A 17,522-nucleotide genomic window follows, 5' to 3' on the forward strand; every position below is an offset into this window, starting at 1 on the left:
TGAAATTCACTGGAGTCTCGAGGTTTAAGCTGGGGAGTTGTACCGAGGGTGTCTTTGATTTAATTTGTACAGAGTGTTTTAGTTCATTGATACCTGCCTTTGGCAATTAGATTATAGATATCCTGTTATGCTATTAACCTCATTCATATGTTGACCATTTTGTAAATAATAAACAGTGTAAATAGTTAGACTGTATGTACTCCAGTGTGTGTGGAAACCACAAAAAAGCACTCCATGGAGAGGTGGCCCCAGCCTTAGAGGCTGGAAGGTTGACTCATGCTATTTGACATCCCAGGACCCTGAATTCGGACATGGCCGCAGGTAGCACCATGGCTAGGTTTACACACTAAATCTATATACCTAAAGCTATAGGTTGTTCTGGGGTAATGTACACTGCCCACAGGGCTTGGCACAGTATACCCAACTTTAGGGGTCTCTTCCCACTAGCTCCCCTTATCTTCTCCAGCTTTCCCCCTCGGTAGTCTTGCCTGCCACATCTTGATGGAACAAACTGACAGGGAAGGCTGTCCATGGGTGAGGAGACCTTCAGGAGTTGGGCCCTTGTTTGGGCCGGGCCCTCCTAGCCTCATCCCACTTTTACTTCAGCTGTGCCTTCTGGCTTGGGGCACACTATTCAGGGCCACAAGCTTTGAGCTCAGTGGGGTCTGTCCTCAGGCTTAAGGACCCATCACCCCAAGTCCTGCCACCACCTTTCAGTCCCTGACAGGCTTTGCCCTTCTGAGTATGGAACCTATGCCCCAGTCTCCAACTTCTGTCTTTTCAATTACATTTGAAATTTGGGGTATGTCTCATGCACTTCTTCGCAGTGGCCTCTGCTCCCTTACAGCCATAACCATGGGTGATTGGTGCCACCTTAGTCAGGGGGGGCATGTGCCTCCCCAGTGACTAGTCAGCAACCACGGGAGGAGGGGGTCCCCCTGTGGCCAATCACACCAATCACGGTGCTCCCGGAAGTAGCCATGGCGCTTCATCCAGTGCTCCCACTCCCAGGGGAGGCACCGGCACTCCCACCTGCCCCCCCTGCCCGTCACCTAAGCAGAGACTGCGGCTTGTCAGGGGGTGCACCAGTGCTTTAGAGGGTGCCCGGGGGTGCACGTGCGCCCCCTGACACATCGCCACTGGCCATAACTAGAACCAGCAGTACAAAAATCACGAAAAACCATATGCACTTGCATGGCTCAAAAATGGCCCACTCAGGGTTTGCTTCACCCTGGGATGGTGTTCTCCAAGTCACAAACAAAGATACAAAATGTTCCAGAATTTATCTGGTTCCTAATACAGAATCCCCAGTCTGAATCAACCCAGATGCCACTCTAAGTCCCTTCTTCCTGGCCCAGAGTTCAGTCTCTTTGCCTTTTCATAAGGAGCCCCTTCCTTTTGTGGCTTCTACAGCCAGACTAACTTTCAGGCCTGAGTCTTGGGCTTATAGAGGGTGCTCTTGGTCACCTGACTCTTCTATTTTTGCCCTTGGGCTGTCAGGGACTGCCTGCACCAGGACCCTATGGCCATCTTGTTTCAGGCTCCTCCTCCTGTTAGTTAACTTCAGCAGCACAAGACAATGTAACAGGAAAACAAATAATACAGGGAAGCAAAGGAACATCACACAGGGAAGGGATGAAATGGCAGACCATAAAAGAGAGTGGGAGAGAGAGAGGGGAAGTGGTGGGGAGAAGCCCAGGCACCCCTAGCCCCCTTTCTCTCCTCTAGTGATGGGGAAGGGGCCCCATTACCGGCAGGTACATAAAACCCTCCTATTGAAGCCGTTCCATTTTTAATAGATAAAAAAAATCACTGAGGCAGAGAGAGTTAAGCATGATTCTCCAGCCTAGTTGTTAGAATAGTCCCCTAAGAGAAGGAAGTCCTGTGTTCTAGCTCTGTGTTTTACATTATATAGTTGTCATACAAAATATAGCTGATCCGCAATCCCAAGTGAGTTGCACATTCCCAGGTGAGCACCCTAAAAAGGAGACCACAGCCATGCTTCCTGTCTTAGCCCAAACAACCTTGAATTCTTTCCTGTGAAGGAGAACTGCTTCAACAGGAAGGCTAGAGAGTGCTTCCACCTCAGAATGAAAAGGCTGTTTGGGTGAATCTGATATCTTTTATTAGACCAACTTAAATAGTTGGAAAACAATTTTTAGCAAGCTTTCGGGATTAAAAACACTTTGTCAGGCTGAGGAAGTTTCTGCAGTTGGTGTGTGTGCTCTTCCTGGATGAAATGAATAGTAAAGAAGACAGAGGCTGGGCTAGTATGCATGTGAGACAGGCAGTCAGTGCAGATGTAAATTGAGGAGTCAGTGGGTGAGAGACAGGCTGAGGGGGGAGAGAAAAGGGGGATGAATGTAGCAGTTGGATAGCGGAGAGGTACCTGAGGAGTCAGATGTCAGGCAGTTTATAATGTGTCATAAATCCAATGTCTACATTCAGTCCATGATTTTTTGTATCCAGGAAGTTGATGAAGTGAAGTTCATAGGTTTATTATATAATAATAATATTATTATTATTATACTAGTCTAATGTGGAGGTGCCTACTATCTGTAAATACAGGTAGTAGATTAATCCCACAGTAATTACTGTGCAGTAGTGCACATGTAGGCTGCTGACCAGAAACAAATTGCTCCTGGTCAGCCAAGGCAGCAGGAAGCAGAAAAAACTGCCCCTTCCCCTGGGCAGCTGCTTTCCAGCCCTATGCCCCTATCTGCCAGTCATGGGGCTGGGAAGCAGCAGCTGCCAGGGGGCACATTTTCCCAGTCCCATGCCCCGATCTCCCAAAGCAAATTTGCTCCTGATGTGAGCGCATGTAGACGCTCTACTGGGGAAAGCTTACTGAGAAGTGTTTTACTGTACAGTAATCTTTCTGGGCATTAATTACATGCGTAGACATGTCTTTCATGGAGCAAAGATATTTTCCAATCTTGTTCTACAGAGTGCATGCCAGCAAGTCATATTATATTAGGACAGGAACCATGTCACAGCATTTGTAATACATGCTGACCTTTTTCATATAAAACCGGTGCCATATGGATCTGCATCTGTACCTAGTGCTTCTCAAAGAAAAATTTCAGAGACCCTAACTACACTGGACTACAGACTGATTATCCAAATGCCATTATCAATCCAAGACGTCCATTAAAAACACCTACAGGTCATATCACAATGCACCAGGACTGAAATTGAACTTTGCTAAATGTCACGTCAGACAGACAGAATTGTTTTTTCTTAGGTATGTAATGTCACAAGATGTGTTGAGAGCTGACTCAGATTGTGCAGTTGCAAAGACACAAGCTCTGAAAGACTTCCAAGCATGATGTTTTGTTTTGGGTCACATATGGCATGGAAAATTTATATCCAAGCTACATACAACTGCTGTGCAGGCTAGTTTTTGAAACTGTAAAAGCTTTGACTGTGACTACCCTGGCACTTAGATTGATTCTGCATTACCAGCTTGTCACTCTAGCTGTGTCCACATGAGTGTGGACATTTGTTTCCCCAGGGACAAGAAGCAGCAGCACACCTTGTGCCCCTGCTACTTGTCCCTGGGGAATGCTTGCACCACATGCGCTGAAGCGCATGGCAGATTACCCCGGGTGGGGTAGGGGAGGCTGCGGCCAGCATTGGACCCCCTTACCTGGGGTCCTGGGACCCTTCTGGGGCAGCAGCAGTGGGGACCCTGATGTTCAAAGCCTGGCCAACAGTCAGAGTGTGGCTACAGCTGGCTAGGCTCTGGTTTTGAGTAGTGCATGGTTCTGCTGTATATGCTGCTCTGCTTTTTTACTGCATGGATCTTTTGACCCTGGGATCTCCTGGGGTCAACTGCCCCCCCCCCCCCCCAACCCCCCGCGGCGCTACCTTACACAACCCCGGGGTCTCCCGGGGTCAACCCCCCCCCCCCCCCCAAACACCCAGTGCTGCTACCTTACAGCATGGAGAACAGCTGAATGTACAGTATGTGGCACCACAGACATGTCTGCAGCACCACATACCACATGGCCATGTTTCTCTGGATGCAGGCTCTGAGGGCACACCTACATGTTATTAATGCTATAATGGCTTTCTGCACAACAAGCCTTCCCTGGGAGCACATCTACATATGCTTCCTGTTGGAAGCAAATCTGCTCCCAATGGGAGCAGCTGGGTACAGGGCTGCTCCTACCCTGCTTTGGCCCCCTGCAGCATCCAGAGCTCCAGGCTCCCCCAGGGTGCTAGCCCAGGGTCTGGCAGGGAGCATGGGGGCCAATACCAATGTACATGGGGCCAGGAGAGCTCTGCCAGCTGTAGCAGCAGCTGTCTCCTGGCCCCATGCACATTGGGAAGGGTCCTTGTATACACAGGGCCAGGAGACAGCTGCTGCTGCAGAGCCTTCCCAGCCCTGTGCACAAGGGGACAAGCTCTGTGCCCATCAGGGCTTCCCCATGTAGCTGGGGGCTGGCTGGGAACACTGCCCCACTTCTGGGGCAGTGTTCACTGTTACAGGTAGCTTTTGACCAGAACAGAGCTAGGCATGTTTAGTCAGGCACCCTGAGCCAACCACTTTGCTTTTGCTGCTGGCTTTAGGTAAGGACCCACTGTTCCTGGTCCTCACCCCTCCTGCAACCAAATTAGTCAATAGCACCACAAGGCCACCCTAGGTTTGTAAGAAATGTAAAAGAAACAAACAAAATTCAACAAATAAACTGCCACTTAGTTTTTCGCTGGCTCCAAGTCTCTGGCTTGCTAGGCTTTTCCCAGCCTTTGCTCCCCCCACATCACCTCTTATCTTTCAGGGGATTTGAAGAGAGCCCACATGACTTCTGTCTCCTGGTGGCTGCTTGACCTCAACTGACCCCAGGTTCAGGGTAGCAATGTTCTCTGCCTCTGCCAGTGCAGTCACACCCAGAGGCTGCTTTCAGCATCTTTTATTTTCCCCCCTCCCAGTTCACATGGGCCAGTTCTTCCTCATTACCTACATATGGGTTAGCTTCCTTCATGGGAGGCTCGCTGCAATCCTGGCTCTGGATCCTCAGCCTCTGGTGAGTCCCTCCATGTCTGGGGTGGGAGTGGGGAATGCTTCTAGGGTATGGGGATGTTCAGGGCCCTGCACACCCATAATAAGAGGGCTGGGCCCTGTTACAAGCAGCTCCGAGCCAGCCCCCAATTGCTTGGAGATTTTCCTGCCCAGCCAAGAAGCATGACAGCTCCAGACCAGCCCCCGGCTGGGTGGGGAAGCAGAAAGCTTCCCAGTCCCAGAACTGCTTGGCTCCCGGCCCCTGTGGGGAGTCAAGAGCTGAACAGCACCGGGATGAGGGAGGGCAGAGAGCTACCCCATCCTGGTGCTGCTTAACTCCTGGTTCCTGGGAGGAGCTGGGAGCTGAGCAGTGCCAGGACTGGGGGTAGTTCCCCATCCCCTGTGCCCACCCTCCCCGATGTTAGGCCTGACTGGGAGCAATTTTGCTTCCGGTCAGCATCTACACATGCACTACTGCACAGTTAGTTTACTACCTGTATTTACAGGTAGTAGCTTGCTAACTGCACAGTAGACTAATTTACTGCACAGTAAATGGTGTGCATGTGTAGGCGGTGCTGCTTTACTGTGCAGTAGATTAGTCTACTGTGCAGTAAAGCATCTCATGTAGACACACCCTGAGTGCTTCAGACTACAGGCTATACCGCCAACAAAAGAACAGAATGGATGCTGAAGAAGAAAGTTCTTGCACTGTCTCTCAGTCACATGAGAAGAGATTAGTAGCCCATGCAGTCATTATGACCAGTCCCTTCCCTGGCTTATATGTAGGAAAAGCTTGTGATTGAGACTTTGACAATGCACCACTTGACTTGTCCATCATCCTGATACATTGGTTTAATCAATGGCCAGAAGTAGTGTTTACATCACAGTCACATAATTGTTTTCCTTTTTACTGCCTCCAGCAGAGAAGAAAATACAGAAGAATTAGTATCTGACAACAAATCACTGTTCACCTCCTTGGACTTTGAAACTTTCATGAGAGAGAGAGAAACATAATATACCAAAGGTCATTAGGGTACCATCCTCAAGCAAAAGAAGAAATTGAAGACTTCATGGTAAATTTGTAAGATTTATACACAGCTAGTCCAGAAGAAAAGGCTTAGAAAATTTTCACTATAGACTTCCCATAAACTTAGATGCTTGAACACCATGCAATACAGAAGTCATCTGCTGACTCTCTGCATGAGAGAGAGAGAGATGCATACAAAGTTGAATGTTACTGAATTACAGATACTAGGTAAAAGGGTCCAAAGAAACAATAGAAATAAAAGGGTCCAAAGAAGTATACACAGACCAACAGCATGGCACCAAGGATCGGAAATTCAAATATGGGTTCACTAATCTAAGTTCTGTCTACCCTGCCAGAATCCTGAGAAAAAAAAGGATTTCCCCCCCCTCCTAAAGTTGCCAGATAGATGACATGGGATGCTATCTACCTCCCATCTATTTACCAACAGAGATGGGAAACAGAGATGCTTCAGATTGTTTATCAGTAACTAATTAATTAACATTACCTTCCCCAGGACAAGACACTAGCTAGGAAAGAGAAGTGTTACTACAACTTGGTGACTACCTGCACTGCACAGCCTAGAGACTATGTGAATATTGAAATAAAAAAGAAAGAATTTCGTTTTAGTTATAATTAAATGTTTTGTAATTATAGTTACATAATTACTTGTTTCCCCATTACTGATGTCCGATATTTCTTTATTCTGTGAATTGCAAAGAAACAGAGAAACCCACCAGGACATGGCTATTTTCCAGCTTAGCCCATTGCCACAGATATGCAGGTCCTCCCTGGTTTGATTGATAGTTAGTGGTATTAAACTCATCTGGCTTGTCTCAACACTCAGCCGCTTTGGAGCATACATGAAGAAGACCTTTAGGCTCCTGAACAACTTGAAGTTTAGTCACATCTAGGGTTAGGCCACAACTGAATAAGGATGGCAGTCTGGACTTAGATGCCTTAGTCTTGAGATTGAGGTGTCAAGAGCAGCCATTTCTAGGTTTGGAGTGTACAAGTAGGAGCAGGTGGGCAACTTACTTGGGAATGTCTTTGCCATGACAGACTGCCATCACAGTTCAGACATATCTCAAGTTCTTTTTTGAGTCAGACCCACTTTAAGGCTTTCATTAGCAATGCAATTAAGCATGAGCATAAATTAAAGTATGTGAGTAATGCCCATTCATTTAAAACTAGTCCCAATTCATTTTGTTTATTTAAAAACAACTATTTCCCTTAGTAATGTTGCCTATTTGCTTTTACAGGAACAACATCGGAAATAACAGATACCTCCATGGCAGGGAGATGAAAGCAATAAAATATTCTGCTCTCCTTTGTTTAAATGAAAAACACCATTTGAGCAACATGCTGTTATTTCAGTTACTGCATTTCTTATATCTCACTGACCCACTCGATGCATTTCCAATACCATTAAATAAACAGACAAATGAAAAAATCAATAAAGCAAAGAAAATACTCTGACATAGCACTTACTCTGTCTCTAACTGCATACTCATCCCTATAATTAGCATATAAACTATTTCTTAATTGATTTTTGAATATGCCTGCAACTATTACAAATTCAAAGGAGCATAACCTTTCTTGATATAAAGGTCCATGAGAAGTAAAAAAAATCCTTTCACATGGTATCTTTTCATTAGCTTAACTGAGCAAAACTCAACATTCAACTCAACTCAACACCCAAACATCTCAAATGTTTATCTAAATTAATATCAGAAGTATAGCACATCTGGTGCTAAGCTGGCAAAGTCACCCTCGGGTTGCTGCCTGGATTCTGCCTTGCTCGCCCTCTCAGGGTCATAGTTTCAGTTTCATAGTTGGTAGGGTTGGAAGGGACTGGAGCAGATCATCAAGTCCGACCCCCTGCCCAGGGCGGGAAAGCATGCTGGGGTCAAATGACCCTGGCTAGGTGTCTGTCCAGCCTCCTTCTGAAGACCCCCAGGGGGGTAGGAGCAAGCACCACTTCCCTTGGAAGTTGGTTCTAGATCCTAGCCACCCTGACTGTGAAGTAGTGCCTTCTGATATCTAGCCTGAACCTACTCACCGTCAACTTATGGCCGTTATTCCTTGTTACTCCTGGTAGTGCTTGGGGGAACAGGGACTCTCCTGCTGGTCTCCCTTGGCCAGTTTATAGACAGCCACCAGATCAGCTCTCAACCTTCTCTTGTGAAAGCTGAACACATTCAGGTCCCACAACCTCCCGTCTCTGTGAAGCACAGCCTGGATCCAGAGTCCCACATGAGCCCAGGCCTTGGAGATCATGCAGCCACAATCTGGAGGGGTTTCCCTCTTGTAGCTGGGAGCCCTGTCAGCTGGTGGGGATCCCAGCTACAGGAGAGATCCTGTTGCATGTAAATTAAAGCTCAATAACAACCAGTTATAAAGTTAAAGCAGCTCAATAACAACCAGCTTTGAGGTCTAACTTTACAGCTAGTTGGAGCTTTTTATCATGTGATAGCTATTTTGCATGTGTAGCTGGTATCAAGGTAGTTGTGCAATTAACCAGTTAATTGTGTGATACCTGTAACATGTAGAGAGGGCCTAACAGCATAACTTTAATTGATCACCTATGCTTATAACTCAAGGTCTTTCCTCTCTCCTTGTAGGGTAGTCCTGTCACCTAGGTGTTAGGGGCCTTAATTTGATGCAAACATATTTCTGTAAGCAGATTTAACAGCTTGGTTTATTTTGTTCTTGTTCCTGCTATAGTAACATTGTTAAATAATCCCATACTCAGGGCTATTTTTCAGGATAATTCTTGATTACAGTCTAATCTGTTTTTCAGATATTTCACCATGATGAGTCTCTACAGACATATTTCATAATTGATTGATTTATATGAAAGGGTAGAATATGAAAACTCCATACCGTTAGAGCTTCTTGGTGTGAGTATTAAATACTGTAGCCCACAGCTATTTAAATCAATGGCAAAATTCCATTGAAAGTGCAGCAGAACCAAAGGTGTAGCCCAGGTGGGCAGTGCTGGCTGCCAGCCAGAAGTGGCAAGATCAGCTACAGCGCAGCCAGCTGCTAGCTGTGGCAATGACTACTTTTGTACATACCCCCACAAAGGCAGAACCCATGGCTGCTGCCCTGATCTTCACTACTGAGTAAGACCATACATTACTGAGTAAGACTCATCTTTGTAGCTTTGTATGAATTACTGGATATTTCTTGTACAGCTATGGAAAGGTTTTTTCCTGAGCTGTTAGTAAACAAGATGGACTTCGATTCATGGCAGCATTTTATTAATCCCCTTGTTATTTTATGTTGCAGTAGGGTTAAAATGTTGAGGCATGAAGTTCCAGAAAACTTACAAGAGGTGAGGGTTTTTTTATATATATTTTATTGGACTAACGATATACCTGAGAGAAAAGTGTCACAGCATTCAACGATTCACTGAACCTTGATTAGAAGTGTGATTGATGTGAGCATATGCCAATCCCATCTTATTTTTGTTCCAGACCAAGCATAGGCACAATTTATCCAGGGATGAATGCAGTATCAAACATTTAAAATATTTAAAAAGCATATAAAGAGGTTTGACATCACATAGAGATATGCTCATTCTTTACCAGAGAACCTTTATCTATCAGAAGATAAAAGAATAATTTTCTTCTATTATATGGCCATATTTTCCATTATATTCCATATTTTCCTACCTAAGATACATTGTATCTCAACCCAAGCAGTCCATACTCAATTTGGGTAGGTATAAGAATATTTTTGCTACTCTACCATTTTCCTGAAGTTTAAAAATTCAAAATAAAAATGGATTTTACAGACTACTGTAGTTTATTTTACATTAAAAATTATTTACCTTTAACACAATGGCTTTTTACATAATTACAAATATGTTCACAGTTCTAGTTGTAAGTTTCTAAACTGTTAACACTAATGGAATATACTTATGTGATGCACCTCAACTTTAGTAAGCCTTCTTGGCTAGGGACAGACATTCAAAAAGCTTGAGCTTGAATTGATTCAATCTTTGCAGGTTTGTCTAACCTGGCTAGGCTAAACCAGTTTGTAACTGTACAAACCTCCCCTCTGGACTGAAAAAATGCATGCACATGCCTGCAGTGGCTCAGGCTAGAAGCTGGGGGGGCACTAGAGCAGCCCTCCTTTCCCTTCTACAATGTGGAGCTGAGGTAGGCATGGCCAGGACCCATTAGGAGACTCTGATTAGGGAGGGGTCCCCCCCTCACCAGTGAGCAGGAAATTGTTGTTTTCTTAATGGGGTGATAAACACTGTGTTATCAGAGGGACATTACCACCTACCTGCTGATTCTGCCTTTGTCTCGTCTGCCACAGCATTGACCATAGCCAGCATGTGGTCTGCTAGATAATACACAGACATCTCTCAGCAAGGCAGAGGGGAGGGGGGAATTCCTGCTTAGCAGGGAGTGGGGAGGGGGAGGGGGAGGGGGAAGTAGCCTGCAGTCTCTGCCGGAGCTGCAGTCAGGGAGCAGAGGAGAGGGGCCAGCCCTGCTGTGGAGCAGAGACCCCTGCCCAGCCCAGCCCAGCCCAGAGCGTATGCCGGGATGCTGGGGAGTCTCTTTCAACTTAAACTGCATAAACCAGTTTGAGCTAAATCAGTTAAGTTTTATACTACAGTCAACCATGTTTATCTCAAATGGGTTTCAGCCATTTTCAAACTGTTTTATGTGCACTGAACATCTCTTCTGTTACATGTTTAAACCAGTTTCTTATTACTTAAACCGGTTTATGTGTAATTTCTCTCTTTAGCCCTGATGTTTTTTCCTAGGACAGTTTCACAAGCAAATTTCTATGAGGGGAAGGAGTGTAGTAGTAATTGTTAACTCCCTTCCTGAGGGCTGGCACGATGACATCAACAGGAAGTTGTTAGCCATCTTTGTGTGTGTGTTGTTGCAATAAAGCCCGTTTGAAAGCAAGAAGTCTCCCTGCCTTTTCCGAAGCTATGACGTAGCACAGGAGGGTGCATAACTGATTAAATAATCATGCTTGAAGTGTAGTTATTAATTGCATAATCTCAAACTGGAAGGTGGTATCAAGTGGAATCCCCACATGCCTAGCTTGGGTCTGGAACTGTTTAGTAACTTCATTAATGATCTAGCTAATGGAATTCAGTGTATATTTAGTAAATTTTTGGATAACACCAAGCTGGGTAAAGTTGTAAGCATGTTAGGGATATGTTTAAGACTCAAAATAACTTTGATGAAGTGGATTAAATTCATTGAGGACAAGTGCAAAATACTACATTTAGGAAAGAACAAGGAGGAATCCATAGAGGGTGTGGTGGCACAGTTCCACCCCCCTCCCCGCTTTGTATGCTAAACACTTAGGGAACATCTACATGAGCAAGCACTGACCATGACACCACTGCTACTGCACAGTAGCAATCAAAAACAACCCATGCACCTCCAGGACTGCAAAGTACCAGCTGTGCAGTCAAAGGCACATGTAGACATGCCTATCAATGCACCTCCTGCTGTGAGCTCCGCTGATGCACTGCACTCCATGAGTTCATTGGCTGATCTGCGTGGGGTGAGCTCAGAGCCCCTGCTAACATGCAGCCCTGGAACTGAGGTGTTGAATGCTGCTGCTGTTTGTTGTTTCCCTGCATGTTCCCCTCCCCCATCCTCAATTCAGCAGCAGGAGAAGAGAGGGGATGATCAGCTAATAGTAGTGCTCAGACACTCAGCTCCTACTTTTATGCAGCTTCAGAGGCCTTCTCGTTGGTGCATCCAGGACACATATGCAGCCACACTTCAGCTGAGTGGTACCTGCACAGTGAAGAGAGCTTACAGTGCATGCTCCATGCTGCTAAAGGGGGTATGGCTGCAACCACTTCCCATAATCCGCATGCCAGTTAGCAATCTTAGTTCTCTGATCTCATTGCATGCCAGCACAGCTCCAGCTGGGAGCTCCACATGTGCTGTGAACTCTACAAACTCACTGGTTGGTGCAGGGCCTGCACAGAACAACAGTGTCACCACTACCCATGCCCCTTTAACCCTGCTGCTGAATTTGGGGAGGGAAGGGGTGGAGGAGGGAGAGGAAAAGTGAACAGCAGCTGCACTCACTCAGCCACTCACTGGACTCCAGTGCTGAGTGCAAGGAGGGGTTCTAGGCACACCCTACACCAACCAGGCACTGATTTTGTAGTGCTCATAGCATATGTGGAGCTCCCACTGATGTAATCTTTTTTATGTAATCTTTTTTATGGTATATCTAGCTTTTGCAAACTATATCTAACTGAATACTTAAGGCAAGTTGCAGATGCTGGGAGGGGTGTGGCATGTGTGTGTTAAGAGATGCTTGCAGAGCACAGCGTGTGGGATGCGGAAGATTCCTGGAATGCCTCCCTAACACCAGCAGGATAGTGTCTCCCTGACACTTGTAAGATAGCAAGAAGTTCAGAAAAAGGTCTCATTATAATGCTAAAAATCACACCCCTGGGCAGGGCAAAAGTATGTTAATGAAACATATATGTATGTAAATGAAATACATGGCTAAAACATAGGTATAGAGACATGCTCAGTAGAGAACGTCTTATGTCAGTGGCTTGTAACCAATCACTGAGCGATACACTTGCAAACATATGTATAAAAGGTACCCAAAGGTAGAAACCGGTGGTGCTTGCTTTGCAAACGATTGCCAAGCACCCCTCTCTGCGCAGACTGGAAACAATAAAGATTAAGTTGGATCCTCCACCCCTGTGTGTTCATTGGCAATAGCGCACCGGGCACGAACTCACACTGTCCGTTGGGGACAACACCAGCAGGAGCTGTGCTGGCATGCAGTAAAATCCCAGATTGCTTGTTGGCAAATAAAGGTTGAAGTGTTACAGTAGACCACAGCCTGAATAAGGTAAACAATGTAATATTTACGCAAAAAAAGCTAAAAACATGCTTTACATATTAAGAGGAACATCGTGTGCAAGTCATGGGATATGATTCTTCCATTCTATTCAGCCTTAGGGAGCCCTTGCCTGGAGAATTATGTCCAGTTTTGGGCACACACTTCAAGAAAAAAGTGAATAAATTGGAAATAGTGTTCAGAGAGCAACAAAAATGATTGGAGATCTATAAATCATGATATCCAGAGAAAAAAAGGCACATGGGGCAAGATTTGATAACTATCTCCACAAAAAGGAGACAAAAAGGGTTGTTAGAAATAGGTTGATTGTTCTTTGTGTTTCCAAGTGGCATGACAACTGATGGGCTTGAAGTGCAATGTGGAAGATTTGGATTAGATATTAGAAATAGCTATCTAACTCTGATCATATATAATATTTGTCATACACTGTCATAACAAATTGTAACATGCCAGATGTTAAACCAGTTTATCCCTGGATAAAAATAACAAACAAGGCACAAAGTTTCTGCTAATTGAAACAGCATCTTCTTTGTGGTGCAGGCATATCCTATGATAATTTTACTGTTGGCATGTTATGATTTGCTGTGCAACATTCACATATAATGTGCAACAAATATAATGCCTGCTGGGAGAGGGGGCTCAGTCATTAGAGCTAGGGACAGATATTCAAAAAGCCTAAGCCTGAATTGATTCAATCTTTCCAGGTTAGTCTAACCTGGCTACGCTGAACCGGTTTGTAACCAGAAAGACATCCCAGAAATGCAGGCTCATGCCTCCCTTCCCTTGCACAGTGCTGACCTGAGGAGGGGTGTGGCCAGGCCCTGGCAGGATTCTCAGATTAGGGAGGGGTGTAAACCCCCATCCTGCCTGCACCAACCCTGCTGGCTGCTCAAGGGGTGGGAGTATTGCCAGATGCCAACTCCACTGCTAGCACTCTGAGGCAAGGAGGGGTATGCAGTACATGCAACTGTTGATGATCTGGAGCTTTTCAGGCTCCCTCTCTCTGCTTCTTTATACTGTCTGTAGCAAACTGACAGGCAAGCAAGCCAGCAGGGAAATAATAACAGTGTTTATGACCTGATCAGAAAAAGAACAGCCTCTCTCCATTAGTTCAAACTCTTCTTAAACAGCTTACCAGCTGACCTGTTGATTAGCTCCAAAAAGCCCTAAGCAGTCATTTTTTTGTCGGCCTGTCCAAGTGAAATTGGAGGCACCCACAGACACCTCTCAGCATTAGCTAGCATACCACATGATAGCTGGGGCTGGGGTCTGTGCTGTGGGAGATAGGAGGGGGGAGGTGGGAAACCCTGCTTCAGCAGTGAGCAGCAAGGGAAGGGTGGGGAGGGGATGGGGAAGCCAGGCAAACCCTGCTGTGCCTGCAGTCTCTGTCGGAGCTGAAACCAGGGAGCAGAGGGTTGGGGCCAGCCCTGCTGTGGAGCAAAAAGCCCAGCCCTGCCCAGAAAGCATGCCAGGATGCTGGTGGAGTCTGGGTTATTTTAAACCAGGAAGGGGTCTGGGACATTGCATAAACTGGTTTGAGCCAAATCAGTTAAGTCTGATACTACATTCAACCAGATTTATCTCAAACAGGTTTCAGCCATTTTCAAACTGGTTTATGTGCACTGAACATCTGTTCTGTTACAGGTTTAAACCAGTTTCTGATCACTTAAACTGGTTTATGTATAATGTCTGTCCCTAGACAGACCTAGATGACCTCTTAAGGTCATCTTCCAGTTCTATTTTTCTATTATTCTGTTATTTTTCTATACATTTAGGACAGAAAAAGATTAACTCACACATTTTATATGCTAGGATTTCCAGAGGAACTATATTATTATCCTCTCTGATGGTTTCATACCTCCAGACATAAAGAAATTTATTACAATTTGTTACCAGAATACATTCTACAGTATATTTATTTCAAGATAACAAGAAAATAGATTAAGTCCAGAATATAAATATGGGTCTCCCTAGTTACTCACAAACTCCTATTTCCCCTCCATTATAAGTTAATCATTTTAGGACACTTCATATAAGTCAATTAATTAAAACATTTATCAACATATATTCTACAATTATTTTGTGACTGTGGAGTGAAGGGGCCAGCATGAGTGCCAAGATGCTGTACATTAAGGCCCTGATTTTGAAAAGATTTATGCGTGTGTTTAATATCAAATACGAGTAATCCTATGGGACTGCTTACATACTTGAAGTTAAATCAATGAATAAATCTTTGCAGGATAGATATCTGACTGTCAGGAAATTGAATAGTCATTTTTAGTGACAGTGTATTATGCAAATTCCTGGCCAGACAGACTACTAAGTGTAAACTGATTTCATTAAACATCCATCTTACAAATCTCACTACTGCATTGAATTAGACCTCACCTTCCCTGCACATAGCCATGGATGTGTGAAAGGCACATTTCATTAGATTAAAGATGCAAATCTGCATATAATATAACTCCTCAGTAAGCAGTTAAATAGTCAGCAAGAAATGCAACTGCCCATGTCTATATACCACTGGATCTCCCACCAAATTGGTTATGTATCATGTTGTTTATTATGTAAAATGTTGTTTATTATTCATACACCTCCTAAAGTGTGTGAGGCACCTTACAAATAAAAAGCAGTCACAACTCCATTCCAAATAAGCTAGCATTCCAATTTTAAAGCCTAAATCAGTTCCCTTGAAGTCAATGGGTAGCTTTTAACTTACTTTAATGGTGCTGGATGGGACATTTATCAGCAAAGGAGAAAAAGTAGTAATGGCCAAAGGAAAAAGATGAGATTTGTAAGAGTTATCAGCTACTAAGACTGGCCATGTGCGTGTCCTGAGGCATTGCTGACCGATTTGGTTAATCTTATTTGCATGATTGGTTTGCAATTTGCTCATAACCTATTAAATGCAACTGAATGAGCAACTGTTTTACAAATCACAGTTGTTAAAAATAGAAGTGAGAAAAACCTGCAGATTCTAAAGCCAGATAAAGCTTGAATCTTGCAAACTACTCCACATAAGCTGTTTTTTGCAGGAGCCTGTACTCTGCAATGGCCAGGGTAACAGAAATCCCACTGAGTCTATTACATGAAATCACTCATAGAAGTCAGCAAAAATTGGAGATGGGATTGTTTAAATTAAAAGGATTACATTCAAAGGTCCTCAAAGCTCCTGGTAAAATGGCAGGTTGGCATGGCAAGGGGCAGAAAGAGTCTAGAAAGGAAAGAAAATGTTTACAGCTGAAATAACTGAATGTGCTTGGAATTGGTTAATGTTACTGAGATGAGGTGCACTAGAGGAAACCAGCTTTACCTGAAACTGGCACCTGAAACCCCAGGATCCACTACAACAATGTTGGGCCTTTTCTGCCCTGTGTTCAGTTCCCTCCTCAGCCTGATAGGATTCAAACCCCATATTTATCACCACCCAGTAGCGGTCCCTGGCCCTCTAGAGCAGTGGTTCTAAAGTTTTTTTGTACTGGGACCCATTTGCAAAGATCGATGGCTTGTCCCAACCCACATCCCCCTGGCCCTGCTGAATGCCTGACCCACAGTGTCCCACCCCCGCTACCCTGCTGCAGCCTTGGTGTCCAGCTGCCCGGCCACCTTCCCCCAGTGCTGGCAAGTGCCTGCCTTCCCCCCTTCCCCCGCACACCCATCCCCTCCACACATGCACACACACACACACACACACACACATATATGCACATGCACACATTACCACCCCCATCATTCCAGCAGTCCACAAGCCCTGGCCCTCCAACCCCTGCTCCCTATACACTTACCATCATCCAGCTGCTGGGGTTGCTCCCATGACCCTGCCTGCCTGCATGTTGGCCATGCCCCAAGCAGCCCCTGGCAGGCTAGAATGCTGCCAGCCTCCAAAGGGAAACCTGTGCTTTCACACATTTTTCTGGCACTTGCTCATAACTTTTTAAAATATTCTTGCAACCCACTTATGGGTTATGACTCATGGGTTGAGAAACGCTGCTCTAGAGAACTAGGTTAGAGGACAATGTTGTGGTAGAGAGCTGTTGAACATGTGCCACAGAGCAGTAAAAAGAATGGTGTGATTTGTTGGACATTTCTTAGATCGAGTTAAACTAGGACTGTCCAACTGGTGGCCCATGGGCCACATGCTGCCTGTGAGGGATTAAAGGCTCCTGACTAGTTGCTGCTCTGCCCATCACTTTGGCTGTGACAGCATCCAGAGCCTCTGGGCTCCGTTTCCTCCTCCAGCTTTCACTGCCTGCCCACACCCCAGGGAGCAGGGCAATGCAGCACCGTATGACTGAGGGAGATGAAGATGAGCCTGACAGAAGGCATCAGTGTGGCAGACAGCCTGCAGACCCTGTGGTTTACCTTGGTATTGGTATAGACTGTAGCCTTGTTCTCCTCTCCAGTTTGCATCCTTACAAACATTCGTAGATCTAAAAAGAACCCCAGAATGTCTTTATGCACAAGGACAAAGACAGCCTTGTATAAGTCTACTCACTCGCTGTGTTCAGATGTAATATTTTCAATAAGTAAAAGCATCTTTGTTATTCTTTCATTTCATCAGTCACCACAATGAAAAGCAGGTGAATGGATTTTGTGTCAGACCTGAAAATG

This window comes from Alligator sinensis, unplaced genomic scaffold (assembly GCF_000455745.1).
Source record: "Alligator sinensis unplaced genomic scaffold, ASM45574v1 scaffold499_1, whole genome shotgun sequence".
Classification (NCBI taxonomy): Eukaryota; Metazoa; Chordata; order Crocodylia; family Alligatoridae; genus Alligator; species Alligator sinensis.